Below are 16,498 nucleotides of genomic sequence, written 5' to 3' on the forward strand. Positions count from 1 at the left end.
TTTTTTTTTTGTTTTTGGACCCCACGTGGTGATGTTCAGGTCTTACTTTTGCCTCTGTGCTCAAGGATCACTCCTCATGGGGCTCAGGGGACCATAGGGGTACCAGGGAAAGACCCGGGCTGGGCCCTGTGCATGGCCAAAGCCTTACCCACTGTACTATAGCCCTGACCCCTCTAACCACTTTTTTTTCTGTCCAGCTAGAGTCAACAGCTCTTGCCAGCATCTTCACCTTCCTTGCCCAACTGACCCTCTATCATACCCCCCTGACATAGCATCTGGAAAAATCTAAACCATGGTTTTCTTCAGACCTTCGAGTTTGCGGTGATGAGATTTCTGAAAAAGGATATACAACAGTAAAGAATATAAACTCTGTGCCAACATCAATTCCTAGATTCACCCTGTCTCCCCTTCACAAAACTGTTCCACCCTGTGAGTGATTGTCCCTTTCTCTTCTGCATCAGGAGAATGTTCATGTCCCCTTGGGCATTCACATCAACATTTTAAAGAAATCATTTTCCTTGACCATTGAGACTGTTCTGCTTTTCTGCCCGTCTGTTGAACAAATATCCCTGAAAGGCTCATTTAGACTCACTATCTCTCTCCCTACTCTCATTTGCTCCTCAGGAGTCCCGCCCTATCACTCTTAAGATGGTCCTTGTTGAACGATGATGTTGGTGAACCTCAACCATGATGATGATGTTCATCTGTGTTGGCGAACTCAAAACTCACAGCTCCGTCCTTTCTCGACCTCTTAGCCACAGTTCATTTCTTCTAGGAGACACTGCCCTTCCCTGGAAATACAGACGATTAGGAGCACAAACTGTGGGTCCGAGCCTATGACCAATTATGCAGCCTGGGCAAGTGACCTTCCATTTCTCACTTGGACACCAGAGGTGATGATCCCAGCATCTCCTCCTGGGTGTTTGATGTATCCATGGGTAGCACACAGAGAGCACTTAGAACAGAATCTAGCACATGGGAAATGCCTGACAGAATCATCCCATGGATGTCAGTGGGGTTCAGGACCTGCCCCCCGGCCACATGGCACTTTGACATATGGGTATGATTTTAAGAGGAGGGGATTGGAGGAAACAGCAGAAACCAGAAGGCGGGATATCGGGTCCTTGAGGGAGAGGTGCCCTCACAGTAGCCAAAGGCAAGGTCCGTGCTTATTTTCCAGACTGGGGAGGCAGAGAATCCCAGCCAGCAGGCCTTTGTTTAGTTGCCTCTGGCTCACTACACTCCGTTTGGATTCTTTGTTCCATCCAGCTTTCCATCATAGTCTTCACTTCCTGAGGAAGACTCCCACGTCTTGTCAAATGGATGAGATGAGTTAAATGCGCATGCCTCTGTCTCTGTGGGTTTCACCTTCAGACCTTCCTCTCCTGACGACATCTGAGCATGGATTCAGATGAAACCTGTACAAGACCCCCTCACACTCCAGAATCCCATGACCTCCACAGGCCCCTTAACCTGGACTTCCTTGCCACCACCTCCACAGTCACCTCCCGCTTGATTTTTCTTTCTTTCTTTCTGCCCCTGCCTCAGTGGGTCTATCAACAAGTCCTGATTGTTTCCCGGCCCCACAAATGTGTCTGGAGGGCATTTTACTGCCACCACCCTCATGGTTCCATTGGGTGCCCTTGTTCACCTCTTGCCTGGCCTTGGCTTCTCTCCCTGTGCGTGGGTCCCAGGGATCAGCTGACTCCATCCACCCCACTTCCCAGTATGGAAACAACAGAGGCGCCATCCAAGACCCATCTTGACTTCACTTCTGTCGGGGACTTCCAGTCCTGACACACCAGAGTTGTCCAAAACTTCTGGTGATCTTTCCCTCAATCTCCCTGTCCATTTGCGACCCTCAAGCAGAGCAGACTGAGTCCCCCCATCTGCCTAATGCCGACTTTGCCCAGTATCAGCAGACAGCCATCACCGAGGGGTCTCTGCAACGGTCCTTCTCCCTTCTGTTCCAGCATAGCTCCTCCCCTGCCTCCTGTTGGTCCATTGAAAGGCGGCTGCTTCAAAGCTCCTTCCAGCGGCAGCGTCTAATCAAGGTGGCACTTCAGATCTGTGGATTCAAAGAGTCCCATTGAGTAGATGAGGTTGGAACCCTGGGCCATGTGGAAAAACAAGCTGGATTTCCTACCTCACACTCCACACCGAAATCAACTCCAGATGGCTCCGAAATGTAATGTAAAAAAAATGAAACCATAAAAGTACTAGAAGGAATCCTGGGGTGGAGACGGCCTTTCTAAGTATGTCATGAAAACCAGAAACCATAAAAGAAAAGACAGAGAAATGAAAAACTTCTGTATGGCAGAGCCCACCATAACTGTCAGTGGGCAGATGACAAACGACTGAGAGTTCTTTGCACCACATTTGACAGCAAATGACTAAAACTCGCCTAAAGGAAAAAAGCCAAGCCACTGGGGAAGGACCGCGGGGCAGGGGAGGGCCAACTCACACGTGGAGACTGCGGGTCAGTGGGGCATTAGCACCGCACGCTCTTGCTTTGCAAAGGGCAGGAGGGGTTTGCAGTGTCCTGGGCCAGCCGTTGGAGCCTTCCCAGGATGGCGGTTGAGAAACAAGCCAGCAAACAAATGAGGAGGGCATGGTCTGTTCCAGTGACACTGACCTTTGCAGATGCTCTGGATGATTTGATCTGATATCTGGAAAGCACAATCTCTGTTTCAGATAAGGTGATGCTTAGGAGTATCTCCTGAGCAGCCAGCAGCAACAGCTATGTCCTCTGTCCTGGAACCCACATGACCTGTCCTGGCTTGGATGGAAATTTCTGCTTCTTCTCTTGTGTCTTAAGCCTGTCTGTCACCTGCCACCCAGGGATATCTATAAATATCTCTCACTTTTTTCTTATTATTTTTTAACTTTTTGGGGGGGGGGTCAAACCCAGTGATGCTCAGGGGTTCCTCCTGGCTCTGCGCCCAGGAATTACTCCTGGTGGTGCTCAGGGGACCATATGGAGTGTTAGGGGTTGAAGCCAGGTTGGCCACGTGCAAGGTAAACAAACGCGCTACTATTGCTCTGGCCCCGTGTCTCTGGCTTTTACCTGCTATTTAGTTGTCCAGTGGCAGCTGGATCCCTCCCATCAGCAGGAAAACACACTACAATTCTTCCCACCAGAAAAAGGTTTTCCTTGGTTCCATCTTCCTCGAGCAGCTACTGAAGGAAGTTCATCCTTCCTATGTCTCACTGCCAGAGCTTCCCAGAAATGGCTCTTGGCCAGGCCACTGATGCCCTTCTTGACACTTAATAGTCAAGTGTGTTCACTAGGCTCATGGTGTGCAGGGCGTAGCAGCAGCAAGTGCCACAGGAAGCCTTTTTTTCCTGAAAACACCTCTCTTGGCTTCCAGAACAACCTCTGAACTTGGTACTTGCAGCTCTTCTCGACAATACTCATAGTCATGATGATTTCTGTGTGTCTCATGACTACAGGCTGCTGACGCCTGATTCATGAATCTTTCCTGAGTCTTTCCTCTGACTTGTAAGTCATTTCTCCCCACCTTCTGGTGTTGATTGGCCCTCGGCTCCTGATTTTCTTGAGCAGGGCTTTCTTATGCTTTTTCCACCGCAATCCCTTTTTGACCAAGTTTTTACTTGACCCTGACTGTGACACTAGGTATACTAATTCACTGACCATAAATTATAACCAAACTCATTAAAAAACACATAAAGATCCTTTGCGAACCAACATTCAGTCTCAAGATCCCACGTGGGCTTGTACCCCACAGTCTCTAGAAATATGGTTTGCACACATCGGTAGGCACCAGGTCCCCTGGAGCGGTTAAACCCTGCAGTGCTGTACCTAGACCCCTGTCATGACGGGCCTGAGGATGCGTTTGTACTGCAGACAAGCTCCCACGTACCATACAAGCTGGAGTGGCATGATTGGGTGGTAGGGCACGAGCATTTTCAACCCGACCACAAAACAGGAGTGGGTAAGAGAAGCTTATAACTTTGCCAACGCTGGATCCTGCTGTGAGTGAAGTGGATAGTCACTTCCGAGTGTTTTGGCTCCCAGGACCAGTGATCCGACATCTCCCCATTTACCTGCACATATAGTGTGGGGCCAAGGAGACAGAACCAGCTCGGAGCAACTGTGTCCGTGATATGAAACTGCTACTTGGCTCCTACCAATAGGCCACTTTCATGTTGGCCACAGGACAAGTGGCCGATGGTGCCACTGCTTCCGGGCCTCTAGTTACAGCAAAAACAGACAATATGCCATTCAACAAGAGGGAGGGGGGTTCATGTAAGGCGGGGGTGGTGGCGGCATGGAAACAACCATTTCACATTGCTCAGGAGATGGGTGGTGAGTCCCCTTGACTTTATGTTTTTCTCTTTCAAGCAAAGCGCTGTTCAAAGCGACACCTGCAAGTGTCTGGATGCGTCACAGGCCGCATCTCACTGAGTGGGAAGGGACTTTGCCTTTTCCCTTTATTCCTCTCTGAACTCTTTGAATTTTTACGACACTATAGTACTTTCATAATTTAAAAAGTCTCCCCACTAATAAAAACCAAGAAAGGACAGCTGTTGTTCACAGGCCAGCCAGCCTCGCCAGCCTCTGCTGCATGCCCCGCCTGGCCTCCCCCGAGCACTGCTCGGTCTGGCTGGACCTGCAGCCGGATCCTGTGTGCGGCCCGTCCTGGGAAGCCTTCACTGGGCTCTGTACCCGCAGAGGGCCTGGAACCACCGGCACAGCCAAGACCCTGGCAAGCTGGCGGAGGTGGGCAAAGCCCACTATGGAGCAGAGTCAAAGGCAGCACGTTGGGATAGGTGTCAGTGAGGCCTTGGAAATGAAGCAGACACCACTGCAAAGGTGAACTTGCCAACACAGCCCACTCCAGGGCCACCTATGATTGAGAAAGGATTGTTGCATTGAAAACACACAGCGAGGGGTGTCTAGAGTCTAGAGTGCCCAAAGACCCCCAGAAGGCAGAGCCTGCTTCATCTGTCGGCCCCTCTGCTCTCTGCTGTCCCTGTAGCTCCCCCATAGCCTATGGGTTCCAGAGACCAAAACCAGTGCTGCCACTGCATTTCCCTCCAGGCTTGAACAAGTGGGGGGCACATACCAGGAGCTGGGAGGGAATAAAGACACGCAGCACACAAACCGACCCTGTCTCCCAACTCCAGGCACAAAGTCATTTCCAGGGGCATCCGGTGTCTCTGCCAGGTCATGGAGTTGGCAGAGCCCGTTGGGCTCCAAACCATGGCAGCTGCCCCTCGCTCCCACCCTGCCCCAAGCAAGTGAAATTACCACACAAAACACAAAGTTATGCAGAGAAAGGGACCTCATCTTCACGCCACGGACTGCAGAGACTGCTTGTTCCCGTGTGTAGGAGTGGCCGGTGTGCGTAGCGTCGCTGTTCCTGAGGCAGTCTCTCCTGCCTGCTGAAGCGGTGTTTTCCCACAGTGGGGACACTGAGTCCTTGCCTAGGAGGGACTCTGGAATGACCCAGTGGGATGGCAGTTGCCTGGGGTGCAACTGGCAATACTTTCGGTCTGCTTAAAGAAGCTAGATTTCCGGCGTAGGGGACATTGATTATTTTTCTGAAAAGGGAGGAAGTATTTCAAATTAGTTTGGAAACTAGACAGGTGAGTCACTTCCCTTGTCCACCATCACACAGCTTGATCTTCTCTCTGGTGTACACGTCCACATGTCTTGTGAGATTCAAGCCTCCCTGCCGCCCAACTCCAGAGGGCATGGATTTTGGGAGGGAGAATCTTCAACCCCTTCTCTCTCTTCAACCTTCTCTAGAGGGGCTGAAAAAAGCTCCTGTTTGGCACTTGAGATCCTGGGTGGCGTAGCTGCTGTCCTAGTGTCACATTGTCTGCCTTGGTGGCTGAGAGCTAGTTCAGGCCAAGGTCTGGGTGCCTTGACCAAGCACCCAGAGGACATGAACTGTGCTGTACATGTTTTCAAACAGGGGGATGGGGAGGGGGGGGGTTGAGAGAAGAGTGGGGAGAAATAGGCCTTGGAAGAGACCTTTTCTGGGTCAAGATTCTTAGCAGTTCCTGCCCCTTGTGGAAAAGTTGGACTCAGGTCAGGCTTTTCAAGACTTCTCTTATTTTGTTTCTTGGATGACGCCCAGCAGAGTTTGGGGGTTATTCTTGGTTCTGTAGTCAGGAATTCCTCCTGGCGGGGCTCAGAGCACCATATGGGATGCCAGGGAGCAAACCCTGGTTGGCCGCATGCAAGGCAAACGCCCTCCCTGCTATCCTCCTGCTCTGGTCCCTCACAACTTTTCAAGAATAAGAAGTCTGCAGGCCTTTCTCTGTATCCCTGGGGAAAGGAGACAGAGGATCAACAAGGGCTTTACACGAATTGAGGGAAGAGAGAATAACGTCCAGCGACACAAGGCCATCCTGAAGAGTCAGGGCTGCGGGCTGCCTCCTCCCTATGAAGACAGTCTCCTGTTTGCTCATCTTGTGGCCACTTTGATGTTGGTTTCTCGCGCCAGCAGCTGCGTTCCTATGCGGCTCAGGCAGGCTTTCATCTCCCCTTGGTCTGCCCTACTCCCAGCTTTCACAGGGCAGCGCCCCCACCGGACTCTGCTCCGTGGGCTTGGGGTTGACCGTGGGAGAGAAGCAGGACTGGAGCCTGCTGCTGTCCAGGCAGCCCTCGGGTCTTTAAGGGTCTCCATGTGAACTCTTCAAGCGGGTGGGGGCCTCAGGACTGTCCTTCACAGTGCCCTGACATGGAACACCCCAATGAGCGGCCAGTGGGGGAGAGGAGTCTCTCCCATGCTATCACGGGGCTGTCCTGAGCACAGACCAGCAGGCCAGGCACCGTGGAAGCATTCTGGGAAGTGGGAAGTTCCGCCCCAAGGGGTCCCCTCTGAGGAAAGAACCTGCAATGGAAGGGTCAGAGACACGTCATCAGCAATCATGGTTGCAGCCCTGGAGAAGGCAGACTGTCTAGGGAGCGGGGAGCCTACAGAGGGGGCAGGGTGTGGACTGGCTTCGCTCTACTTTCTCCCCAAAGGGCCCAGGGATCATCGATACAGGAGTTGCCTAAGCTGCAGAAATTGGAAAGAGAGCCAGGACAGAAGGAGGGTGATAATCATCCAGGCTTGGCCATTGCCACCAACTTCCATGGTGCCCTGCCATCTCTTCCTAGTAGAGGGCTTGCCCAGGTCAGGTGCTGGCAGAGCCTCCCCCACCCCAGGTCCCCATTATCACCAAACAAAACCCCTGAAAATGCTCTCATCTGCCCCGTGAAAGAACCAGTGTCTAACTGTGGGGTGTTTGGTGGTTTGGGTTTGGGTTTAGTTTTGGTTTTTGGTCACGCCCACCAGTGTTCAGGGACCTTAAGTTGTGCTGGGGATAAAACTGGTTGGTCATGTGCAAGGTTACTATCTCTCTGCGAGCTGTTACTATCTCTCTCTCTCTTCACCCTCTCCCCTTCCTTTGCTTTTTGGGCCACATCCAGCAGTGCTTGGGGCTTGCTCCTGATCTGCTCTCAGGGATCACTCATGCCAGTGTTCAGAGGACCCTGGGTGAGCCGTGTGCAAGCACTCACTTCCTTTCAAATGTGGCATTCCGCACAAATGGCAGAAGGGAAGGGGAACTGTGCATCCATAGAGGGTATTCTGTGCCTTACAGCTCGTATCTCTTCTGCCTCAGGGTAGAATTTTGGCAAACCCCTGCCCACACCCCTCCCTAGCTGCCTAGGCACACACAACATCTTGAGAGGAGATAGCACCAGACATGACAGAGCATGAGGGGTATGAATCAAGTTCAACTGAAATGACAACTGGATTGTCATTGGTTCCAAGCTCCAATCAGGAGAGAGAGAGAGAGAGAGAGAGAGAGAGAGAGAGAGATTTCCAGGAGCATTCCCAGATGCTCTGAGTAGATAAGCAGCCCTGAGTGCACAGAGGCTTGCTATGGGCCACACCAGGAAGCTCTCCGTTTCCCATATGGAGCTGGGATGGCACCCAGGCCAGTACCCATTGCCCCTCTGGCTCTAGGGTCCATGAGGTTCCTTGCAGGAACCGCTGCTCTTACCAACGGTTTGCTCTGTGGCCGATGTGATGCTAAGTGCCCTGCTATGGGTGTCTTGGAGAAAACCCTCTGTGGAGCCACAGTTCCCCTTCCCTTCTACCATTTTATAGGAGGTTGCTTCCCTTGAGTCAAAATGCAGTTACTGGGGCCTGAAGGTCTTAAATTGGGGAAGGGGGGATGAAAACTGCTACTTATGCCAGTGGGGAAACATCTGTGCAAAATGCCACATTTGAAAGGAAGTGAGTGCTTGGCCTTTAAGCAGGATATTTCTCAAAAGTTCAGGGAGTGATGTGGACCACGGACAACATGTTTGGTGAGGGTTTGACGGGGGTTCAGCCCATAGCAGCTTCACCTCCACAGAGCCCCTTGGCAGGGCCAGAAGATGGCTCAGTTGGTGGCTTAGAAAGTACCCAGGGCAAGCGTGAGGTTCCCCCAAATGAATGAATGAATGAATGAAAGGTGGCTCCTTCTGGGGCCAGGCCTGGCAGCCTAGAAGATATCTGCCATCTCCCTCAACACACTGGGGCCCTGCTTTAGTTTTCACCCTGCCGTCCGTCTTAGGCTAGGATGTCTCCAGGTTGGGAGGAGGACAGAAAGCCTGGAAGCTCTTAGGTGAGAACATTTGTCCAGGAACACATGGCACATCCCCTCAACACAGCTCTCTGGCTCCAAAATCCCTCACCATAGGGTGGCTGTGTGGCTGCTTCCCATTCCAATGAATGCTTCCCTGCCAGGCGGTGGGCAAAAGCTTGGGCATGCACAGAACGCCATAGTTCCTCTTTCCTAGGTGTTCTTAGATGGGAAGGTGGATAACTCACCTTTGAAATTGAAGGGAATGTCAGAGGCAGGCAGAGTCAAGTGGGGAATTTCAGGAGGATGATGTAGGGGCAATGCCAAAGGCGCCTTCCTCACTCAGCGTGGGTCTTGGGTTGTGGGCACACAGGTGTCAGAGATCCTAGCAATGGAAAGGTCATCACAGGCTGTGCACCTTGCCTGGCACAGCATCTCAGCCAGAGTTGGCCTGGTGCTGTGCTTTTGTTGTCCAGAAGCTGTTGATTGCTTCCAGTTAGCCCTTGGTTGTGATGAGGACTTTGCCTGTGATCACTGGGGATGTGCTTGCACGATTTCTGTGTTTTGGATGTATGCTGGTAAAGAGCGTTGGGTGTGTCATTTCTCTTCCCCAATCCGTTCCGGTTACGGAGTCTTTCTTCTTTTGCTCATTTCTGGAAATGATTGCCTTTGTAAGACTGGAATCTCCTCCTTAATCAGTCATAGAATTCATTCCTGAAGCCACGTGTGTGTAAAGTTTTGTGTGGGGGAAGGTGTATCTGTCAGGGTTCAATCAGAGAGACCTCTCAGCAGGAGTAGTATAGCTAAATTTATGGCCAGGACTTGGCTTGCATTCTGGTGGGGACTAAGTTAGGAAGCTCAGAATCTGAAGGACAGGCTGTGGGGAAGGGAAGCTGGAACTCTTGGCAGGAGGAGTTTCTATACCTGGGAAGCCTTAGCTCTGCTTTTCAAGCCTTTAAAGTGATTGACTAAGGCCCACCCAGGATAAAAATCCCTTAAAATCAATTGATTATGGGTGTTAATCATACCTCTAAAACACCTTCACTGCATCACCTAGAAGAGTTTGACTGAGTCACTAGCCTGGTAGTCAAGTGAAGTCGAATATAAATTGACCAGTGTGGACAGGCAGCTTTGAATTGATTCAAATTTTAAACGGTGATAGGACTGTTTGGACTTCTTCAATTCACATGTTTGCTTTGAGTCTGTATTTGATATCAAGATTTCTTTTTTTTGCTGAAAATTTATCTTTAACCCTTTTGATTCCATGCCATTTGTAATAATGACCTTATTTGCATCCCTGTCTCTTTTTTGATTAATATCACAAGAGTTTTATTAATTTTATTCATCTCAAATAATTAAATTTGATTTTATCAATAGTATTATTGTATTTTTTCCATTTCCATTTATTTCTGTCCTTATTTTTGTAGGGTTTACTTTGTTTTGCTCTTCAAACTTTCTAATAAGGGTATTTAACTCATTCATTTTGGCCTTTTCTCTCTTCTTTATAACTTATATCTGGGCTGAAATTTCCCCCTACGTCTGACATTGATGGTATCTCAAACATTTTGTTATGTTGTCTTCTCCTTATTAAAATAATCCAAAATTTTCACATTCCATTAAAAAATTCACTGGTAATTAATTAGAAATGTGTAACTTCATTGCCAAACATGCAGAACTTTTGGGGTGGAGCACACTTAGGGGTGATCTGGGGTTACTTTCAGCTCAATGCTGAGCGCCACTCAGGGGACCATGTGGTGCCAGACATCAAACCTAGGGTCTCCCATGTGCAAAACAAGTGCTCCACCACTCAGAGACATTCCCAGTCCAAATTATGCCAAGATTCTCCAGCTCTGTTTTCTGTTATGAATGTGCAGTTACTTGAATTATGATCAGAAAGTATCATCCATGCTATTTCAATTGTCTTCCCTATAGGTAGCTTGCAAGTTTTCCATTCCTTTCCTTAAATACAGTAAAAGAGGCCCTTCAATGGCATTTATGTGATAAGGAATGTTGCTTTGGGGGCAGTAGAAATGTGGCCAGCTGGGAACTCTCTCGGCCACTCAAGCATGCATGAAAGCAGCAGCTTCTGTGATTAAGGGTGTACGTGAGTGTGTGTGCATGTGCGTGTATGTGTACACCTCCTGCAGAGCAAGGACATGCGGTTGGAGGGCCCTGCTGCCCGCCTGGAGTCATCGGCACTCTGTCTGCACATGTGTTCGCCATATCCAAGTACCACCTAATTTTAATGGGTGTTATCGCTATGGCTCACTCTTTAAAATCATATCCATGTATTGAAAAGATAAATTTCATATCACTACCACACATGGAAAATCAGCAGCATTTGAAATCAATAGAAAGTAGCCATAGAAAGAACAATAGCACTGTAGCACTGTCCTCCTGTTGTTCATCCATTTGCTTGAGTGGGTCCAGTAACATCTCCATTATGAGACGTTATTTGGCATATCGAATACATCACAGGTAGCTTGCCAGACTTTGCCGTGTGGGCAAGATACTCTTGGTAGCTTGCCGGGCTCTCCAAGAGGGGCCGAAGAGTCAAGAGGGGTCAGCCGCGTTCAAGGCAAGCGCCCTGCCCGAAAGAATAATAATGATTAAAAAAACACACCTTAAGATGGCACTGTTGCCTGATAAGTGCTTGCAGGCTCTCGTACTGCTGGAACTGAAGATGGAATGAATGTGCGAGGCCCTCATGGAACTCTGGCTTCACAGTGTAGAGAAATAGGGAGCTCGTGGGCTTTCCCACCAATATTATCCTTGGCATAGTAAATGATCTTTGTCATAGGTTTTCAATCATTATTACAAGACTGAGTGGGTGGTAAATCTAGGGGCGGGCCCATTTCATGACAGTTCTATGCCTGAAGTGTCTCTTGCTGTTTAGTTGCAAGAGGGGGAGCTGTCATTACAGGGGGAGAAGATTGGCTATCACTTTGGTGATCAAAATGAAAGAGAATACCCTTAAGAGGATAAAACGTTACTCAATTAGGTACAGAAATAGATTTTTTAAAAGTTTGATGGCTTTCTGCCACGCATCGTAAAAAGTAATTCAGAGAGACTGAGATATAACTTGGACAAGCAATATAATAAAGTGTTCACAAGAAAATCTTTGGGTTTTTTTCTTTGTTTTGTTTCGGTTTTGGGGTAATACCTGACAATGCTCAGGGCTTAGTTTTGGCTCTGTTCTCAGAGATTACTCCTGGTAGAGCCTGTGGACTATATAGGTTGCTGGGGATCAAACTCAGTTCAGCAAATTGCAAGGCAAGTGCCCTATTCCCTGTACCATCTCTCTAGCCCTAAAGTAGAAAATTATTTTGAGTTTATAATGAAAGATTTCTTGGACATGACACAGAAAGTACTATTTATAAAATAACAATCTGATCAATTGAACCATGTGCAAATGAAGTACTTCTGTTTCACAAAATCCCAGAAATCAGACCCCGCCCAGCCCCAGTTCAGGACATTGAGGTGAACCCATGGGAGCACTTGGAATTGGGGACCAGCTTGGTACTCAGGATCTCCATCTTGCCCCCCACTCTAAGTTAGGATTATCCCAGTCCACAAAGAGTACTAGCTGAGCAATTTTCACACTCCCTATCTCACCATGGGCATACAAAGACATCTTAACTATATCCACACTAACTTTCACAAAAAAAACAACTCCAACTGCAAGAATAACAATAGGAGAATAATGCAGAAGCCTACTGGACTGAGTGAGCTAAGATAGTAGCCTGAAAGACTCAACCAATAGTAGGAGCTAAATAACCTCTCTGGTAAGGAATTTAGAGAGGAAGTGTTGAGGATGTATAAGGAGCACAAAGAAACAAGGGAATGGATCACCAATAAAGCACAAGCAGAAATGAGGAAACTACAAACAAACAAAAATGACAGATCTGAAAAATCTGGTCTGTAAAATGAAAAACTCACTGGAAGGCCTCAGCATCAGAGGAACAGCTGCTGAGGACAGAATCAGTGAGCTCCAAGATGACGTATAGGTAACCTGCAAACAACTGCAGAAGACGGTGAAAAAGCCTCAAAATAAACCAACAGCTGCCAAGAGAACTTTGGGACGAATTCAAGAAGAACAACAAAAGAATCATCAGGATCCCAGAGAGGCAGTAAGGCAATCCTGGTGAAGAAGCAACAGTCAAAGCCATTGTTGCTGGGAAGCTCCCAGAGCAGAAGAGTGCATGCCCCCAGATCCAGGAGGCCCGCAGGGTACCAGCTAATAGAAATCCAAATAAAAATACTCCAAGACACATCCTAATCAGAATGACAAAAACCATAGATAAGAGATAGAATATTGAAGGCAGGAAGATCAAAGAAGGAAATTATATACAACAGAGCATCCTTAAGATTTATAGCCACCTTGTCAAACAAAACCCCCGGGCCTGAAGACAGAGATGGGATATAGTGAAAAAAAATCTCAATGAAATAAACACCTCACCAAGAAAATTTTACCCAGCCAGACTCATTCAGGTTTGAATAAACATCATGCAACTTCAAACAGACACAACTCAAGAGCTTCATAGACTCAAAACCATTTTTACAAGAACTCAAGGGGCTATTAAACAAGATGTGTCACACAGACACACCAAATTCCTGCAGAAAGATGGCACAAAATTCCATGACAATAATATTTCTTAATGTCAATGGACTAAATGCATCAATTAAGAGACATAGAGTGGCAGAATGGATTAGAAAATTGAACCCAATATCCTGCTGGATGCAAGAAACACCTTTAAATAGTCAGGGCAAACACAGACTCAAAGTTAAAGGTTGTAAGACAATTTTTCAAGTAAACAGCTCCCTCAAAAAGGCCAGGGTGGGCATAGTAGTATCAGATGACTTCAGGCTGAAAAAGAAGACACTGTGAAGTACATTTCTTAATAAGCAAGGGATTATATACATCAGGGAGAACTTACACTTCTAAATGTATATGCACCCAATGAGGGACCAGTAGAATACACGAAATAAGTGCTAATAGACTTGAAGAAAGACAATTAATAGCAACACACAATAGTAGTTGCAGACTTCAACTACTGCTCTGTCATCTCTTGATAGATCAACTAGACTAAAACTCAGTAAGAAAATAGTTGATTTGAAGGAAGAAACGGAAAATAGGGGTTTAGTGTGTGTGTGTGTGTGTGTGTGTGTGTGTGTGTGTGTGCATACACACACGCACACGGCTTTTCATCCTCAAAAACCCAAACACATTCCTCTTCAATGCACATGGAACATTCTCCAATATCGGCCACATGATGGTACACAAAGATACCTCCACATAGTTAAGAGCATAGAAATCATATCAACTATCATCTCATACCATGCTGTACTGAAAGTAGAAATGAATCACAAACAGAAATGGAGAAACAACTCAAACATCTGGAAATTAAATAGCTTGTTACTGAACAACCAGGGGGGTCAGAGAAGACATCACAGAGGAAATTAAGAAATTCGTGGAAACAAATAAGAATGAGGATACTACCTAGCAGAACCTGTGAGATTCAGCGAAGGCAGCATTAAAAGGAAAGTTTATAGCTATGCAAGCATTCATCAGGAAGGAAGAAGGGGCTTACATAAATAACTTGACTGTATAACTTAAAAAATGGAAAATGACCAATAAAAGGAGCCCAAAGCAGGCAAGAGGAAGGAAATAATAATAAAAATCAGAAATTAATGAACTAGAATCCAAAAAATAATCCAAAAGATCAATGAAATGAAGAGCTGGTTCTTTGAAATATTAAATGAGATTGATAAACCACTTGCAAGACTCAATAGAAAGAGAGAGAAAAATCCCATGAAACACTTATTCAAAATAATCAAAACAGCAGACAAGCAAAGAAGCCCTCCTATGGAGCAAACAGCTAGACAATCCAATAGGAAATCAGCAGGACCAATTGTTTCAGCAAATGAAGAGTTGCTGAGGAAAATGAAAATGAAAGCCACAAGGTCTAAGAGAAAAAAGATAAAAAATACTAAGTGTTGACAAGGACGAGGGAGCTAGAAGACTCTTCTCATTTCTAGAGAAACTGTTGGTCTCATTGCTATTTGACTATATCCATTAAAGCTGAACATGCACATTCTCTGACTTGGAAGTCCCAGCTCACGTACTGTTCTGTAGGAGTGGAATTGTGTCCCTCCAGATTTCATGCATGAGAGTCTCAGCTCCTCTGTAGCTCACAGTGTGGCTGTGATTGGAGAGAGATTAGGTGAGACTCAGGCCATGAAGATGGGTCCTAGCCCAATATTCCTCCTTATCCTAGGGGATCGAGGAAGGCCAGAGTGAGGGAACAGCATGTTCATACCCGATGGGGGACACAACCACCCACGCACTGAGGGCAGACTCAGGAATCAAGGTTGCTTCCTCTTCTGTTTCTCAGACAGTGAGATAAGAAACGGCTGTTGTTCACAGCAGCCAGTCCAGCTGACTCACACGGGTATACGCTCCACACAATTGCGCCTGGACTATTGACACAAAGTGTGTACGAGGAACCTCCAAAGCATCAGTGTCTGTTAAGCCGCAACACCTCTCTGTAGAATGTAGTAGGTGGTAATTTCTCTGTACCAGCACCCACCAGCAGAGAGAATGAACTTCGTGCACCGACTGCCGGCCCCGGCTCTCCAACCCAACGAGCAGGGAGAGAAGCAGCCATACACGGCTGAAGCTAGGACAGGGTTGCCCCAAGGTCGGGGAGCTTTCTGGGTACTAGCGATGGCCTTGTTCTTGATCTGGAGGCTTTGGGAACACCCTTAGCTTACACGTATGTGCGAGAGGCACATTTCCCTCCGTGTCTGCTGCTCTCCGACGCAAGTCTGAAAAAGTCCAAGAGCACCAGGTTCAGAGTTTGTGTTCCTTGCCAATAGTCCAGAAGAAGATAAGAGAGCTGACCAGCAAGAACTCTTGTGGCACCGGGGGTGTTCTGGCAGGGGCTGGTCGGCCGGCCTGGCAGGAGCAAAGCTGCAGGGGCAGGCGTGCTGCGGCCATGACCCAGAGTGGACTAGTGAGCACCGCGTGCCTGTGTGGCGGCCAACAGCCTTGGTCTGTGTTTCTTTCCACTCTGCTTGAGTGGCAGCTACTTGCCCACCTGCTGCTGGGCCTGATCGAGGGCCACAGGACGGGTCCTCGTTGGTTCTGAGGAGTGTGGTCCAGATAGAGCTGAGCCTGTATTTCCAACTGCAGTGAGTCCATTTAGGTGGTGCAGGACATCACAGAGCCAGGGGTAAACACAGGCACACGCGCACACACACACACACACACACACATTCACGCAGTCTTAATCACAGAAGTGCTGCTTTCATGCACACTTGAGTGGCCGAGAGTTCCCAGCTGGCCACTTGGGAAGTCCGAGGCGCCAAAGGCAGTGCAGGGCCTCTGCGCCCGCTGTCCCACGGGCGGTTGGGAAAGGCATGACATGTTAGCACAGGACGAGCTCCTGGCCTGCACTCACCAGCCTCTGCTTGTGGCCAGATCTGGGCACTGAATGGAGATGATGTCACTAGAGCTTCACGTTATTTCATCCAATTAACCAGGAGTTAATTAGTATGTCCAGAGCGCTTTGAAGCCGAGGAGCCGTGTTTAGTCACGCTTGGGGTGCAAGGAAGATCAGGCTGCAGCACTGTCCTCGCAGTGAAAGTGTCTGTGCCCGTGTGCTAGGGTGGCCCCAGCAGCCTGGGACAGCAGAGAGAGCTTCCTGCTAATTCTGGCTGAACTGTCGCCTAGGCCACGCACCCTGGAGGCTCTGGGCAGGGACCCTTTTCGGCGTTGCATTTTCCCCAGGGCCTCATCTTACCTTGATCACAAAGCCCCCTCCCCTTTGAAATCAGGACAACCCCCAACAGCTCAAAACATTGCTTCCTTCTTTCCCTTTGCCCCACCCGCATAGGAACC

The 16,498-nt window shown here is 48.3% G+C and overlaps 1 protein-coding gene across 1 annotated transcript in view; it reads right to left on the bottom strand.

Moving 5' to 3' along the window:
- ZNF185 (zinc finger protein 185 with LIM domain) overlaps nt 1–16,243 on the bottom strand; it is a 70,160-nt gene extending 53,917 nt beyond the window's left edge. The window contains exon 1 of the mRNA XM_056108742.1: nt 16,059–16,243. The gene's annotated coding sequence lies outside the window, so the exon portion shown is untranslated. The remainder of the gene's footprint in view (nt 1–16,058) is intronic.
- Nucleotides 16,244–16,498: the final 255 nt, after the last annotated feature.

The sequence above is a fragment of the Sorex fumeus genome, unplaced genomic scaffold, assembly GCF_029834395.1.
Source record: "Sorex fumeus unplaced genomic scaffold, SorFum_2.1 ptg000232l, whole genome shotgun sequence".
Classification (NCBI taxonomy): Eukaryota; Metazoa; Chordata; class Mammalia; order Eulipotyphla; family Soricidae; genus Sorex; species Sorex fumeus.